The sequence below is a fragment of the Cryptomeria japonica genome, unplaced genomic scaffold, assembly GCF_030272615.1.
Source record: "Cryptomeria japonica unplaced genomic scaffold, Sugi_1.0 HiC_scaffold_80, whole genome shotgun sequence".
Lineage (NCBI taxonomy): Eukaryota > Viridiplantae > Streptophyta > Pinopsida > Cupressales > Cupressaceae > Cryptomeria > Cryptomeria japonica.
In genome coordinates, this window is record NW_026728902.1 from 502,649 (window position 1) to 520,000 (window position 17,352).

Sequence of the window (17,352 nt, forward strand, 5' to 3'; positions counted from 1 at the left end):
GCCTTGGTGCGCACAACTTGCCTGGGCTGCACACCAGGGCGGGCTCAAGATGGCACCCGCGTTCCGTTTTTTTCACTATCTTTCAAAACGGAAATTTTAAAATCTCGTTTTTTTTTTTTTTTTGCCTTTTCTGGAAATTAGTGAAGGCAGCGCATCAAAGGTGCGCAATGCTGGTGCGAACCCGGGAGCGCTCCGATGTGTGCTCCAAGGTGCGGCGTGCACGAAGTCCGAGCCCGGCTTGCCCCGGGTGCGCACCTCGCGTGCACCTTCGCCGGGGTGAGCACCTTGGCTGGGTTGCGCGCCCTGGTGCGCACCAAGGAGCGCTCTGAAGTGTGCTCCAAGGTGCGGCGTGCACGAAGTCGGAGCTCGGTTTGCCCCGGGTGTGCACCTCGGGTGCGCACCTCGCGTGCACCTTCGCTGCGGTGGGCACCTTGGCTGGGTTGCGCGCCTTGGTGGGCACCATGCAGTGCACGAAGTCGGAGCCCGGTTTGCCCCGGGCGCGCACCTCCGCCAGGGTGGGCACCTTGGTGCGCACAACTTGCCTGGGCTGCGCACCAGGAAGGGCTCAAGATGGCACCCGCGTTCCGTTTTTTTCACTATCTTTCAGAACGGAAATTTTAAAATATCGTTTTTTTTTGCCTTTTCTGGAAATTAGTGAAGGCAGCGCATCAAAGGTGCGCAACGCTGGTGCGAACCTGGGAGCGCTCCGATGTGTGCTCCAAGGTGCGGCGTGCACGAAGTCGGAGCCCGGTTTGCCCCGGGTGCGCCCTGGTGGGCACCATGGTGCGCACCAAGGAGCGCTCCGAAGTGTGCTCCAAGGTGCGGCCTGCACGAAGTCGGAGCCCGGTTTGCCCCGGGCGTGCACCGCGGGTGGGCACCTTGGTGCGCATGCCTTGCCTGGGCTGCGCACCAGGGCGGGCTCAAGATGGCACCCGCGTTCCGTTTTTTTCACTATCTTTCAAAACGGAAATTTTAAAATCTCATTTTTTTTTGCCTTTTCTGGAAATTAGTGAAGGCAGCGCATCAAAGGTGCGCACCTCGCTGCCCACCACGGTGCGCAACGCCGGTGGGCACCCGGGAGTGCTTCGAAGTGTGCTCCAAGGTGCTGCGTGCACGTTGTCGGAGCCCGGTTTGCCCCGGGTGCGCACCTCGCGTGCACCTTCGTCGGGGTGGGCACCTTGGCTGGGTTTGCCCCGGCTGCGCTCCGAAGCGGGGTTATTGGAGCGCCGCCTCTTTTTTTGTCGGAGCGTTTGGTGGGGTTTCTCGCATTGGCTCTTCCCAGGCCCGGTTGCCACCCTGGCGCGCACGAAGTCGGAAGTAGGGTTAATTGCCCGGGTGCGCACCTTTGCCAGGGTGGGCACCTTACCTGGGCTGTGCACCAGGGCGGGCTCAAGATGGCACCCGCGTTCCGTTTTTTTCACTATCTTTCAAAACGGAAATTTTAAAATCTCCTCTTTTTTTTGCCTTTTCTGGAAATTAGTGAAGGCAGCGCATCAAAGGTGCGCACCTCGCTGCCCACCTTGGTGTGCTCTGAGGTGCGCACCCGGGAGCGCTACGAAGTGTGCTCCAAGGTGCGGCGTGCACGTTGTCGGAGCCCGGTTTGCCCCGGGTGCGCACCTCGCCTGCACCTTGGCCGGGGTGGGCACCCTCGCTGGGTTTGCCCAGGGTGCGCTCCGAAGCGGGGTTACTGGAGCGCCCCCTCTTTTTTTGTCAGAGCGTTTGGTGGGGTTTCTCGCATTGGCTCTTCCCAGGCCCGGTTGTTGGGTGCGCTCCCACCCTGGCGCGCGCGAAGTTGGAAGTTGGGTTAATTGCCCGGGCGCGCACCTTCGCCAGGGTGGGCACCTTGGTGCGCACACCTTGGCTGGGCTGCGCACCAGGGCGGGCTCAAGATGGCACCAGCATTCCCTTTTTCTCACTATCTTTCAAAACGGAAATTTTAAAATCTCGTTTTTTTTTGCCTTTTATGGAAATTAGTGAAGGCATCGCATCAAAGGTGCGCACCTCGCTGCCCACCTTGGTGTGCTCCGAGGTGCCCACCACGGTGCGCTCCGAGGTGCCCACCACGGTGCGCAACGCCGGTGCGAACCCGGGAGCGCCCCGATGTGTGCTCCAAGGTGCGGCGTGCACGAAGCCGGACCCCGGTTTGCCCCGGGTGCGCACCTCGCGTGCACCTTGGTGCGCACACCTTGGCTGGGTTGCGCGGCCTGGTGGGCACCATGGTGCGCACCAAGGAGCGCTCCGAAGTGTGCTCCAAGGTGCGGCGTGCACGAAGTCCTAGCCCGGTTTGCCCCGGGTGCGCACCTTCGCCGCGGTGGGCACCATGGCGTGCACGAAGTCGGAGCCCGGTTTGCCCCGGGTGCGCACCTCGCGTGCACCTTCGCCGGGGTGGGCACCTCGGCTGGGTTGCGCGCCCTGGTGCGCACCAAGGAGCGCTCCGAAGTGTGCTCCAAGGTGCGGCGTGCACGAAGTCGGAGCCCGGTTTGCCCCGGGTGCGCACCTTCGCCGCGGTGGGCACCCTGGTGCGCACCATGGCGTGCACGAAGTCGGAGCCCGGTTTGCCCCGGGTGCGCACCTCGCGTGCACCTTCGGCGGGGTTGCGCGCCCTGGTGCGCACCAAGGAGCGCTCCGAAGTGTGCTCCAAGGTGCGGCGTGCACGAAGTCGGAGCCCGGTTTGCCCCGGGTGCGCACCTCGCGTGCACCTTCGGCGGGGTTGCGCGCCCTGGTGGGCACCATGGTGCGCACCAAGGAGCGCTCCGAAGTGTGCTCCAAGGTGCGGCGTGCACGAAGTCGGAGCCCGGTTTGCCCCGGGTGCGCACCTCGCGTGCACCTTCGCCGCGGTGGGCACCATGGCGTGCACGAAGTCGGAGCCCGGTTTGCCCCGGGTGCGCACCTCGCGTGCACCTTCGCCGGGGTGGGCACCTCGGCTGGGTTGCGCGCCCTGGTGCGCACCAAGGAGCGCTCCGAAGTGTGCTCCAAGGTGCGGCGTGCACGAAGTCGGAGCCCGGTTTGCCCCGGGTGCGCACCTCGCGTGCACCTTCGCCGCGGTGGGCACCATGGCGTGCACGAAGTCGGAGCCCGGTTTGCCCCGGGTGCGCACCCCGCGTGCACCTTCGCCGGGGTGGGCACCTCGGCTGGGTTGCGCGCCCTGGTGCGCACCAAGGAGCGCTCCGAAGTGTGCTCCAAGGTGCGGCGTGCACGAAGTCGGAGCCCGGTTTGCCCCGGGTGCGCACCTCGCGTGCACCTTCGCCGCGGTGGGCACCTTGGCTGGGTTGGGCACCATTGAGCGCTCCGAAGTGTGCTCCAAGGTGCGCACCATGGCCCTCCAAGGTGCGCAGCATGGCGTGCACGAAGTCGGAGCCCGGTTTGCCCCGGGTGCGCACCTCGCGTGCACCTTCGCCAGGGTGGGCACCTCGGTGCGCACACCTTCTCAATGTTTTCTTGCCTTTTCTGGAAATTGGTGAAGGCAGCGCATCAAAGGTGCGCACCTCGGTGTGCTCCGAGGTGCGAACCCGAGAGCGCTCCGAGGTGCCCACGAAGTCGAAAGTCGGGTTAATTGCATTGTTTTCCCCGGGTGCGCTCCGAGGTGCGCAACATCGGTGCGCACCAAGGAGGGCTCCGAAGTGTGCTCCAAGGTGCGCACGATTCGGAGCTCGGTTTGCCCGGGGTGCGCACACCTTGGCTGGGTTGCGCACCCTTTGTGCGCTCCAAGGTGCGCACGAAGTCGGAGCTCGGTTTGCCCCGGGTGCGCACCTTCGCCAGGGTGCGCACCTTGATGCGCACGCCTTGGCTGGGCTGCGCACCTTGGTGGGCGCCATGGTGCGCACCTTTCGTGCGCTCCAAGGTGCGCACGAAGTCGGAGCTCGGTTTGCCCCGGGTGCGCACCTTGGTGGGCGCCATGGTGCACTCCGAGGTGCCCAAGATTGGTGCGCACCAAGGAGCGCTCCGAAGTGCGCTCCAAGGTGCGCAGGTGCGCGCGAAGTCGAAAGTTGGGTTAATTGTCCGGTTTGCCTCGGGTGCGCACCTTGCGTGCACCTTCGCCAGGGTGGGCGCCTTGGTGCGCACACCTTGGCTGGGCTGCGCACCCGGGCGCGCACACCTTGGCACCCGCGTTTCCTTCATTTTAAATTTTTTTTTTTTACAATCTCTCAAGTGGGAAATTCTATAATCTCAACTTTTTTTGCCTTTTCAGGAAACTTTTGAATGGAGCGCATCATTGGTGCGCTCCGAAGTGTGCTCCAAGGTGCGCACCTCTGGTGTGCTCCAAAGCTCTCTCCAGCTGCGTGCACCTGCCCCGGCCGCGCACCCGGCCCCGCCCAGCTTCGCTCACCTGTCCCGGGCGTCTGGTGCGGAACCTTAGAGTAAGAAACATCACCGTGCACCTTGGCCAACGTGCGCGACTCGACCGAGCGCGCACTGGCCGAGGTGCACACCGATTTCACCTGGGTGCGCGCGCAGCACCTCGGGCGCACCGGGGTGCGCGCACAACGCCCGGGTTGCACCGTGGCCTGTGTGCTCGGGGCGCCTCGGGTGCGCGCTCGGTGTCGCCCCCGCGCGCGCGGTAGTGCGGGCAGCGCACCCCGGCCCGGCCCGGCCCCGACGAGAACGCAAACGGGCAAAAGGTTTATTCAAATAGCATTGCGACGCCCGGCGAAAAACTAAAAAAGGGTGCAACACCGGGACTTCCCGGGAGGTCACCCATCCCAGTACTACTCCGGCCCAAGCGCGCTTAACTGCGGAGTTCTGATGGGATCCGGTGCACTAACGCTGGTATGATCGCACCCGTTATGAGCTTGTCGCAGTGTGTACTTAGCAAACCGCGACCCACGTGCGAATCCACCCCGGCCACCCACCCCCGTCGAGGTGCACACCCTCCCTCGCGAAGTGCGCCCCGTTCGCCAAGTGTGAGCCCTGCCCGGGTGCGCGCACCTTGCTAGGGCGTCGGGTGTGCACCCGGCCCGGCCTACGTGCGTGCACCTGGACGGGGCGTCGTGTGCGTGCAGTGTCCCGTCTGCAACGCGGTGCCCACACACCACCTCGGGCGCAACGACCTGCGCTCACATGTGGGCCGAGTGCACCTTGGTGCATGTTCGGGGCGCCTCGGGTGCACGCTCGATCTTGCCCCGGTGCACCAAGGCGCTCGGTTTGCCCCGGGTGCGCACTTGGTGCAAGGTGGGCACCCAAAATAGGGATCAAGCACCAAAACACAAGTTTCGGGATGCAAAATGGGACCCAAGGACCACAAATGCGTTCCAAGACCCATGATGGGTCCACGAGAACAAAAATGTGTTCCGAGACTTAATAAACAAATATTGGGTTTTAGGAGAAGAAACATGCTCTGATGCCCAAAACGAGAATCGACCCCGAAAAGGCCACAGGCCAAAAGTGGGATGCGAGACAAAAAAAAATGGGACCCGAGGACCAAAATTGGGTTCCCAGGTCGAAGACAGGGCAACCGGACAAGAAACGACCTCTAAGGCTCGAAATGAGTCCCGACGACTAAAACTTGACAAGAAGCACCCATCAGGCACCCAACTCGACACCCATGGGATGCCGACCCACCCGGGCTTCCACCTAGCACACCTTGGCACCCACCCACCCTCGCACCCAACCTCGCACCCAACTTAGCACCTTTGAACCCACATTGGCACTCACCCTGACCCTGGCACCTTGGAACCCACATTGGCACTCACCTTGACCCTGGCACCCACCTTTGCACTCACCTTGGGACCCACCCTGGCTCCCACCTCGGCACCCACCCAGACACCCACCTTGGTTCCTTGGCACCCACCTTGGATCCTTGGCACCCACCCCGACACCCACCTTGGCACGCAACTTGGCTACTTGCCACCCACCTTGGCTCCTTGACGCCCACCCCGACAACCACCCCGTGACCTACCCTGGCTAGGGTTGGTGCACACCCACCCTGGTGCCCACCTTGGCACCCACCCCATGACCCACCTTGGCACGCACCTTAGTACCCACCCTGTTACCCACCCTAGGACCCACCCCGTGACCCACCTTGGCCAGGGTGGGTGCACCCACCCTGGTGCCCACCTTGGCACCCACCCATCCTAGCACCCAGCCTGTGACCGGGCTTGGAACCCAACCTTGCACCCGTCTTGGCCAGTGTGGGTGCGCACCCATCCTGGCACCCACGTTGTGACACACCCTTTAACCCACGCACCCTAGCAGCCACGTTGGCACCCACCTTGGAACACAACCTAGCAACTTGGCACCCACCCCGTGACCCACCTTGGCATCCACCATAGCAGTCGCCCACTTGGCACCCACCTTGGAACCCAAGTTGGCACCCACCTCGGCACCCACCTTGACACTTGTGGACCCACCTTGCCACTCACCCTAGCATCGACCCATCCTAGCACCCACCCTGGCACCTTTGCACCCTAGCACTCACCCATCCTAGCACCTAACCTGTGACCCACCTTGACACTCACCCTCGCACCCACCTTGGAACCCAACCTAGCACCCACCCACCCTGACACCAACCCTAGCACCTACCCACCCTTGCACCCACCCTGTGACCCATCTTGGCACCCACCCATCCTACCACTCAACCTATCACCCACCTTCTCACCCACCTTGGCATCCACCTTAGCACCCACCCACACTGGCACCTTGGCACCCACCTCGGGCAAGGTGGGTGCACACCCACCCTGACACCCAATTTAGAACCAACCGAGCATGTTACCCACCTTGGCACCCACATTGCAGCCCACCCTAGTACCCACCCTATGACCCACATTGGCATCCACACCCTAGCACCCAGGCACCTCGACACCCGCCTTGACACGCACCCTAGCACTAAACCTGTGACCCACCTTGGAACTCACCCTAGAACCCACCCACCCTGTGAACCACCTTGGCATCCACCTTAGCACCCACCCACCTTGGCACCCACTCTAGCACTCACCCATCCTAACACCCAACTTGTTACCCACCTTGGCACCCGCCCTCGCGTCCACCTTGAAACCCACCCTAGCACCCACCCACGCAGGAGCCCACCTTGGCACCCAACCTAACACCCACGCATCCTGGCACCCAACTTGTGACCCACCTTGGAACCCACCCTAGTACCCACCTTTGAACCCACTATATCACCAACCCACCTTGGCACCCACCCTATGACCCTCTTTGGAATCCACCCTAGCACGCACCCACCCTGGCACCCACCATGGAGCGCACCCTAGCACCCACCCACCTCGGCACGCACCTCAACACCCACCTTGGTGTGCGCACTGCGCCAACCTCTCAAAGACCCTATGTGGTGCGCTCCAAAGTGTACACCTTTGGTGCGCTCCAAGGTGCGCACCTTTGGTGCACACCGAGGTGCACACCAAAGTGTGCACCGAGGTGAGCACCAAAGTGCACTCCAAGGTGCACACCAAGGCGTGCACCTTTGGTGCGGTCAATGCAAACGAATTCGGAAGTTGGGGTCGATGTCCTAATCGCTGCTGCAGACTACACGTATGAGAATCGGACAAATAGCTTTATATAGGGGAGGTGTTGCGTTTGATGGGTCGACTCCCCTGGTTGTGTGCACTGCACCAACTTCAAAGACCCTGTCTTGTTTAAGAAGTCAAAAGTTGGGGTGGATGTCCTAATCATTGCTGCAGTCTACGCATGTATGAGAATCAGACAAATAGCTTATATAGGGGAGGTGTTGCATTCGGTGGGTTGACTCCCCTGGTTGTGCGCACTGCGCCAACCTCAAAGACCCCGCATAGCAGAAGAAGTCGGAAGTCGGATTTTGGTGAGCACCAAGGCGTGCACCTTTGGTGCGGTCAACGCAGACGAATTCAGAAGTTGGGGTGGATGTCCTAATCGTTGTTGCAGGCTACACATGTATGAGAATCAGACAAATAGCTTATATAGGGGAGGTGTTGGGTTTGATGGGTCAACTCCCTTGGTTGTGCGCATTACGCCAACCTCAAAGACCTTGTTTTCGTTAAGAAGTCAAAAGTTGGGGTCAATGTCCTAATGGCTCCTGTAGGCTACACATGTATGAGAATCGGACAAATAGCTTATATAGGGGAGGTGTTGGGTTTGATGGGTCGACTCCCCTGGTTGTGCGCATTACGTCAACCTCAAAGACCTTGTTTTCGTTAAGAAGTCAAAAGTTGGGGTCGATGTCCTAATTGCTCCTGTAGACTACACATGTATGAGAATCAGACAAATAGCTTATATAGGGGAGGTGTTGGGTTTGATGGGTTGACTCCCCTAGTTGTTCGCATTACACCAACCTCAAAGACCTTGTTTTCGTTTAGAAGCCGAAAGTTGGGGTCGATGTCCTAATTGCTCCTGCAGGCTACGCATGTATGAGAATCAGACAAATAGCTTATATAGGGGAGGTGTTGGGTTTGATGGGTCGACTCCCCTGGTTGTGCGCATTGCGCCAACCTCAAAGACCCTGCATTGCGGATGAAGTCGAAAGTCAGAGTTTGGTGTGCTACAAGGTGTGGTCGAAGGTGCTCACCTAGGTGTGCACCTTTGGAGCGCAGGAAAAGTGCCCTCCAAAAGTGCGCACCTTTGGAGTGCACAAAAGTGCCCTCCAAAAGTGCGCACCTTTGGAGCGCACAAAAGTGCCCTCCAAAAAGTGCCCTCCAAAAGTGCGCACCTTTGGAGCGCACAAAAGTGCCCTCCAAAAAGTGCCCTCCAAAAGTGCGCACCTTTGGAGTGCAGAAAAGTGCCCTCCAAAAAGTGCCCTCCAAAAGTGTGCACCTTTGGAGTGCACAAAAGTGCCCTCCAAAAGTGCGCACCTTTGGAGCGCAGAAAAGTGCCCTCCAAAAAGTGCCCTCCAAAAGTGCGCACCTTTGGAGCGCAGAAAAGTGCCCTCCAAAAAGTGCCCTCCAAAAGTGCGCACCTTTGGAGCGCAGAAAAGTGCCCTCCAAAAAGTGCCCTCCAAAAGTGCGCACCTTTGGAGTGCAGAAAAGTGCCCTCCAAAAAGTGCCCTCCAAAAGTGCGCACCTTTGGAGCGCACAAAAGTGCCCTCCAAAAAGTGCCCTCCAAAAGTGCGCACCTTTGGAGCGCACAAAAGTGCCCTCCAAAAGTGCGCACCTTTGGAGCGCACAAAAGTGCCCTCCAAAAGTGCGCACTTTTGGTGCGCACCAAGGCGCTGGTTCGGTCGTTGCAGGCGAGTTCGGAAGTTGGGGTCGATGTCCTGAGCGGAGGTGCAAACTACACAGGTGTCGGAATCGGACAAATAGCTTATATAGGGGAGGTGTATGCTTCGATGGGTCGACTCCCCAGGTTGAGCGCACCGCGCCAACCTCAAAGACCCTACGGTATGGATGAAGTCGGAAGTTGGGTCCGATGACCGATTCGATTAGTAGGTATGCTCATGAGGTCGGAATTTGGGTCCGATGACCTGCCATGTGCAGGAAGGCGAATGTTGGCACTGTGCGTTGCAAGGTGCACACCAAGGTGCTGGTGCGGTCTTTTTAGTCGAGTTCGGAAGTTGGGGTCGATGTCCTGATCGGAGGTGCAAGCTACACAGGTGTGGGAATCGGACAAATAGCTTATATAGGGGAGGTGTATGCTTCGTTGGGTCGACTCCCCGGGTTGAGCGCACCGCGCCAACCTCAAAGACCCTACGGTATGGATGAAGTCGGAAGTTGGGTCCGATGACCGATTCGATATGTAGGCATACTCGCGAGGTCGGAATTTGGGTCCGATGACCTGCCATGTGCAGGAAGGCGAATGTTGGCACTGTGCGTTGCAAGGTGCGCACCAAGGCGCTGGTTCGGTCGTTGCAGGCGAGTTCGGAAGTTGGGGTCGATGTCCTGATCGGAGGTGCAAACTACACAGGTGTGGGAATCGGACAAATAGCTTATATAGGGGAGGTGTATGCTTCGTTGGGTCGACTCCCCGGGTTGAGCGCACCGCGCCAACCTCAAAGACCCTACGGTATGGATGAAGTCGGAAGTTGTGTCCGATGACCGATTCGATATGTAGGCATACTCGCGAGGTCGGAATTTGGGTCCGATGACCTGCCATGTGCAGGAAGGCGAATGTTGGGACTGTGCGTCGCAAGGTGCGCACCAAGGCGCTGGTGCCGTCGTTGCAGTCGAGTTCGGAAGTTGGGGTCGATGTCCTGGTCAGAGGTGCAAACTACACAGGTGTGGGAATCGGACAAATAGCTTATATAGGGGAGGTGTATGCTTCGATGGGTCGACTCCCCGGGTTGAGCGCACCGCGCCAACCTCAAAGACCCTACAGTATGGATGAAGTCGGAAGTTGGGTCCGATGACCGATTCGATACGTAGGCATATTGGCGAGGTCTGAATTTGTGTCCGATGACCTGCCATGCGCAGGAAGGCGGAATTTGGGTCCGATGACCGAGTTGATGGCGTGCCATGCGCAGAAAGGCGGAATTTGGGTCCGATGACCGAGTTGATGTTGATGGCCCGCCATGCACAGGAAGGCGGAATTTGGGTCCGATGACCGATTTGAAGGCGTGCCATGCGCAGAAAGGCGGAGTTTGGGTCCGATGACCGAGTTGATATTGATGGCCCGCCATGCGCAGGAAGGCGGAATTTGGGTCCGATGACCTGACATACGCATGGAGTCCGACTCGGGGGCCGATGTTCGATTCGATGACTTGCATTGTGGGTAAAGTCGGAAGTTGTGGTCTTTGACCCGATTCGATGACCAGACTTCGGCTGCTTGAGAATCGGACAAATAACTTATATAGGGGAGGTAGTGTTCTCGAGCATCCTCCCCCCGTGCCCGTTTATGTCGATTGATGCTGGTGCTCGACTGGTTGGAGCGCTCGGATGCAAAAATCTTGCACCAGGATTTATCGATTGTGATGGACACGGCAAGTCTCCTGATTGCTATGCAGGAGCTCATCGTGAATCTCTATGCGGCCTTGGTATGGACTCGACCTGCGGAATGGTTCGGCAATGGTAGTCGCTCCAACACGTCCTTGCAATGGCCACAGAGGTGATTCGACTAGAGCTCCAGTCTAGCTTTTGGGTTGCTTGGCGGACTGGTATAGCCGCGATCGAGTTCCGGCCATGAACGTTTTAGATAGCTCTTGGGCTTTCTGGGACGGAAGTCGGAAGTTTGGGCTGTTGTCCGATTTGATGACCATTCTTCGGATGTGTGAGAATCGGACAAATAACTTATATAGGGGACTGTGTTGTCTCACGCAGCCCCCTCCGTGCCCCTCTATCTCGACCGATGTTGGTGCTTGAAAGGGTTGGGATCGCTCGGATTTATAAACGTGCACCACCATTTGTCGAGTGTGAGGGACGCGGCAGGTCTCCTAAATGCTATACGGGCGCTCTCTGAGAATCTCTATCCGGCCTCGACACAGACTAGTCTTGCTGAATGGTTTGGCACTGGTAGTCGATCCAACACGTCGTTGTTGTGGCCGCCTAGGCGATTCGATTCGAGCCCCCGTCTAGCTTTTGGGTTGCTTGGCGGATTTTGCCCTATCCGCAAGTGAGCTCGGTCCCTAAACGTTCGAGAAACCCGATTGCTATGCGCCGACTCTCTTTCTTGCGAGCCTCCATCTAGCTTTTGGGTCTCTACGGAACGGAAGTCGGAATCTGGGACCGTTGTTTGATTCGACGAGGCAGACTACGGTTGTGCGAGAATCGGACAAATAACTTATATAGGGGAGGTGTTGACTGGAGCATTCTCCCCCGTGCCCCTCTAACTCGACCAATGCTGGCGCTCGAACGGTGGTAGCGCTCGGATTTTCGTTGAGCGCCAGCATTGGTCGATTTAGAGGGGCATGCGAGATTCCCGAATGCTATGCGAGGGCTCTAACGGAAATGTCTATTGGTTTCGGTATGGATGCAATTGCGAGTGGTTCGGCAAAGGTAGTCGTTCCGATGCGTCCATGTCGTGGCCAAATCGATAATTCGATTTGAGCCCTCGTATAGCATTTGGGTCTCTCGATGTGATTCCGCATTCCAGTCCCTTTGGGCACTGCTTGAGCCGCATCCCAGGGGGTTCCCTTCCCAATAATCTGCCTCGCAACCCGATTGCTATGCGGTGAGGCTCCTCGGCCGCCTCGGAACTATCTGTGTATCAGACGCATCGCGGGATAAGGGGTTGGCAACGGTAGTCGCCCCAAGCGCGTCCGATGCTTGGACCATTCCGAGGCGGCCCTGAAGCCTCTTCCGTCTAGCCGTTGGGTCCTTCTCGCCGCATCCCTTGCCTCGCACCCCGATTGCTATGCGGTGAGGCTCCTCGGCCGCCTTGGAACTATCTGTGTATCAGACGCATCGCGGGATAAGGGGTTGTCACTGGTAGTCGCCCCAAGCGCGTCCGATGCTTGGACCATTCCGAGGCGGCCCTGAAGCCTCTTCCGTCTAGCCGTTGGGTCCTTCTCGCCGCATCCCTCGACTCGCACCCCGATTGCTATGCGGTGAGGCTCCTCGGCCGCCTTGGAACTATCTGTGTATCGGACGCGTCGCGGGATAAGGGGTTGTCACTGGTAGTCGCCCCAAGCGCGTCCGATGCTTGGACCATTCCGAGGCGGCCCTGAAGCCTCTTCCGTCTAGCCGTTGGGTCCTTCTCGCCGCATCCCTCGCCTCGCACCCCGATTGCTATGCGGTGAGGCTCCTCGGCCGCCTTGGAACTATCTGTGTATCGGACGCGTCGCGGGATAAGGGGTTGTCACTGGTAGTCGCCCCAAGCGCGTGCGATGCATGGACCATTCCCAGGCGGCCCTGAAGCCTCTTCCGTCTAGCCGTTGGGTCCTTCTCGCCGCATCCCTCGCCTCGCACCCCGATTGCTATGCGGTGAGGCTCCTCGGCCGCCTTGGAACTATCTGTGTATCGGACGCGTCGCGGGATAAGGGGTTGTCACTGGTAGTCGCCCCAAGCGCGTCCGATGCTTGGACCATTCCGAGGCGGCCCTGAAGCCTCTTCCGTCTAGCCGTTGGGTCCTTCTCGCCGCATCCCTCGCCTCGCACCCCGATTGCTATGCGGTGAGGCTCCTCGGCCGCCTTGGAACTATCTGTGTATCGGACGCGTCGCGGGATAAGGGGTTGTCACTGGTAGTCGCCCCAAGCGCGTCCGATGCTTGGACCATTCCGAGGCGGCCCTGAAGCCTCTTCCGTCTAGCCGTTGGGTCCTTCTCGCCGCATCCCTCGCCTCGCACCCCGATTGCTATGCGGTGAGGCTCCTCGGCCGCCTTGGAACTATCTGTGTATCGGACGCGTCGCGGGATAAGGGGTTGTCACTGGTAGTCGCCCCAAGCGCGTCCGATGCTTGGACCATTCCGAGGCGGCCCTGAAGCCTCTTCCGTCTAGCCGTTGGGTCCTTCTCGCCGCATCCCTCGCCTCGCACCCCGATTGCTATGCGGTGAGGCTCCTCGGCCGCCTTGGAACTATCTGTGTATCGGACGCATCGCGGGATAAGGGGTTGTCACTGGTAGTCGCCCCAAGCGCGTCCGATGCTTGGACCATTCCGAGGCGGCCCTGAAGCCTCTTCCGTCTAGCCGTTGGGTCCTTCTCGCCGCATCCCTCGCCTCGCACCCCGATTGCTATGCGGTGAGGCTCCTCGGCCGCCTTGGAACTATCTGTGTATCGGACGCGTCGCGGGATAAGGGGTTGTCACTGGTAGTCGCCCCAAGCGCGTCCGATGCTTGGACCATTCCGAGGCGGCCCTGAAGCCTCTTCCGTCTAGCCGTTGGGTCCTTCTCGCCGCATCCCTCGCCTCGCACCCCGATTGCTATGCGGTGAGGCTCCTCGGCCGCCTTGGAACTATCTGTGTATCGGACGCGTCGCGGGATAAGGGGTTGTCACTGGTAGTCGCCCCAAGCGCGTCCGATGCTTGGACCATTCCGAGGCGGACCTGAAGCCTCTTCCGTCTAGCCGTTGGGTCCTTCTCGCCGCATCCCTCGCCTCGCACCCCGATTGCTATGCGGTGAGGCTCCTCGGCCGCCTTGGAACTATCTGTGTATCGGACGCGTCGCGGGATAAGGGGTTGTCACTGGTAGTCGCCCCAAGCGCGTCCGATGCTTGGACCATTCCGAGGCGGCCCTGAAGCCTCTTCCGTCTAGCCGTTGGGTCCTTCTTGCCGCATCCCTCGCCTCGCACCCCGATTGCTATGCGGTGAGGCTCCTCGGCCGCCTTGGAACTATCTGTGTATCGGACGCGTCGCGGGATAAGGGGTTGTCACTGGTAGTCGCCCCAAGCGCGTCCGATGCTTGGACCATTCCGAGGCGGCCCTGAAGCCTCTTCCGTCTAGCCGTTGGGTCCTTCTCGCCGCATCCCTCGCCTCGCACCCCGATTGCTATGCGGTGAGGCTCCTCGGCCGCCTTGGAACTATTTGTGTATCGGACGCATCGCGGGATAAGGGGTTGTCACTGGTAGTCGCCCCAAGCGCGTCCGATGCTTGGACCATTCCGAGGCGGCCCTGAAGCCTCTTCCGTCTAGCCGTTGGGTCCTTCTCGCCGCATCCCTCGCCTCGCACCCCGATTGCTATGCGGTGAGGCTCCTCGGCCGCCTTGGAACTATCTGTGTATCGGACGCGTCGCGGGATAAGGGGTTGTCACTGGTAGTCGCCCCAAGCGCGTCCGATGCTTGGACCATTCCGAGGCGGACCTGAAGCCTCTTCCGTCTAGCCGTTGGGTCCTTCTCGCCGCATCCCTCGCCTCGCACCCCGATTGCTATGCGGTGAGGCTCCTCGGCCGCCTTGGAACTATCTGTGTATCGGACGCGTCGCGGGATAAGGGGTTGTCACTGGTAGTCGCCCCAAGCGCGTCCGATGCTTGGACCATTCCGAGGCGGCCCTGAAGCCTCTTCCGTCTAGCCGTTGGGTCCTTCTCGCCGCATCCCTCGCCTCGCACCCCGATTGCTATGCGGTGAGGCTCCTCGGCCGCCTTGGAACTATCTGTGTATCGGACGCGTCGCGGGATAAGGGGTTGTCACTGGTAGTCGCCCCAAGCGCGTCCGATGCTTGGACCATTCCGAGGCGGACCTGAAGCCTCTTCCCTCTAGCCGTTGGGGCTTTCTCGCCGCATCCCTCGCCTCGCACCCCGATTGCTATTCGGTGAGGCTCCTCGGCCGCCTTGGAACTATCTGTGTATCGGACGCATCGCGGGATAAGGGGTTGGCAGTGGTAGTCGCCCCAAGCGCGTCCGATGCTTGGACCATTCCGAGGCGGCCCTGCAGCCTCTTCCGTCTAGCCGTTGGGGCCATCTCGCTGCATCCCCCACCTCGCACCACGATTGCTATGCGGTGAGGCTCCTTGGCCGCCTCGGAACTATCTGTGTATCGGACGCATCGCGGGATAAGGGGTTGTCACTGGTAGTCGCCCCAAGCGCGTCCGATGCTTGGACTATTCCGAGGCGGCCCTGCAGCCTCTTCCGTCTAGCCGTTGGGGCCATCTCGCCGCATCCCCCAGCTCCTCGGCCGCCTCGGAACTATCTGTGTATCGGACGCATCGCGGGATAAGGGGTTGGCAGTGGTAGTCGCCCCAAGCGCGTTCGATGCTTGGACTATTCCGAGGCGGCCCCGCAGCCTCTTCCGTCTACCCTTTGGGGCCATCTCGCCGCATCCCTCGCCTCGCACCCCGATTGCTATGCGGTGAGGCTCCTCGGCCGCCTGGGAACTATCTTCGTATCGGATGCATCGCGGGATAAGGGGTTGTCACTGGTAGTCGCCCCAAGCGCGTCCGATGCTTGGACTATTCCGAGGCGGCCCTGTGGCCTCTTCCGTCTAGCCGTTGGGGCCATCTCGCCGCATCCCTCACCTCGCACCCCCATTGCTATGCGGTGAGGCTCCTCGGCCGCCTTGGAACTGTCTTCGTATCGGAAGCATCGCGGGATAAGGGGTTGTCACTGGTAGTCGCCCCAAGCGCGTCCGATGCTTGGACTATTCCGAGGCGGCCCTGCAGCCTCTTCCGTCTAGCCGTTGGGGCCATCTCGCCGCATCCCCCACCTCGCACCCGGATTGCTATGCGGTGAGGCTCCTCGGCCGCCTTGGAACTATCTTCGTATCGGACGCATCGCGGGATAAGGGGTTGTCACTGGTAGTCGCCCCAAGCGCGTCCGATGCTTGGACTATTCCGACGCGGCCCTGTGGCCTCTTCCGTCTAGCCGTTGGGGCCATCTCGCCGCATCCCCCACCTCGCACCCCGATTGCTATGCGGTGAGGCTCCTCGGCCGCCTTGGAACCATCTTCGTATCGGACGCATCGCGGGATGAGGGGTTGTCACTGGTAGTCGCCCCAAGCGCGTCCGATGCTTGGACCATTCCGAGGCGGCCCTGAAGCCTCTTCCGTCTAGCCGTTGGGGCCTTCCCGCCCCATCCCTCGCCTCGCACCCCCGATTGCTATGCGGTGAGGCTCCTCGGCCGCCTTGGAACCATCTGTGTATCGGACGCATCGCGGGATAAGGGGTTGGCACTGGTAGTCGCCCCAAGCGCGTCCGATGCTTGGAGCATTCCGAGGTGGCCCTGAAGCCTCTTCCGTCTAGCCGTTGGGGCCTTCCCGCCCCATCCCTCGCCTCGCACCCCGATTGATATGCGGTGAGGCTCCTCGGCCGCCTTGGAACTATCTGTGTATCGGACGCATCGCGGGATAAGGGGTTGGCACTGGTAGTCGTCCCAATCGCGTCCGATGCTTGGACCATTCCGAGGCGGCCCTGCAGCCTCTTCCGTTTAGCCGTCGGGGCCTTCCCGCCGCATCCCTCGCCTCGCATCCCGATTCCTATGCGGTGAGTCTTCTCGGCCGCCGCGGAACTATACCTGTTATTGCTACTGCATCCTTCGGCTGGTAACCTCCTCTGCCGCCTTGGAACGTTCTCTTTGTCGGACGCGTCGCGGGATAAGGGGTTGGCACTGGTAGTCGCCCCAAGCGCGCCCGATGCATAGACCGCTCCGAGTTGACCTTGCTTTCAGCCTCTCACATGCATAGACCTCTCTGAGTCGACCCTGCAGCCTCTCACGTTTAGCCTTTGGAATCTCGCCTCACAACATGATTGCTATCCTTGATGCATCCCTTGCCTCGAGCCCTGATTGCTTTCTTGGCTGCATCCCTCCTCTCCTCACAGCCCGGTTGTCATCACTGCTTCATCCGTCGCTTCATGCATTCTGGCTGCTGGGCCCTTCCCACCGCACACCTCGATTGCTATCTCTTCTGCATCACACACCCCGATTGCTATCTCTGCTACATCCCTCGGCTCTCACTTCTGCATCCTTCGCCTCCCACCTCGATTGCTATCAATGCTGCATCCGTAACCTCACACCCCGATTGCTATGCGGGGAGGCTCCTTGGCCGCCTTGGAAATTTCTGTGTGTCGGACGCACCGCGGGATAAGGGGTTGGCACTGGTAGTCGCCCCAAGTGCGCCCGATTCTTAGACCGCTTCGA

The 17,352-nt window shown here is 60.3% G+C and overlaps 1 non-coding gene across 1 annotated transcript; it reads right to left on the bottom strand.

The window, feature by feature from the left end:
- Window positions 1–4,662: 4,662 nt before the first annotated feature.
- LOC131864179 (5S ribosomal RNA) lies at window positions 4,663–4,781 on the bottom strand. The gene has a single exon (XR_009363018.1). It is a non-coding gene; the product is annotated as a 5S ribosomal RNA (ribosomal RNA).
- Window positions 4,782–17,352: the final 12,571 nt, after the last annotated feature.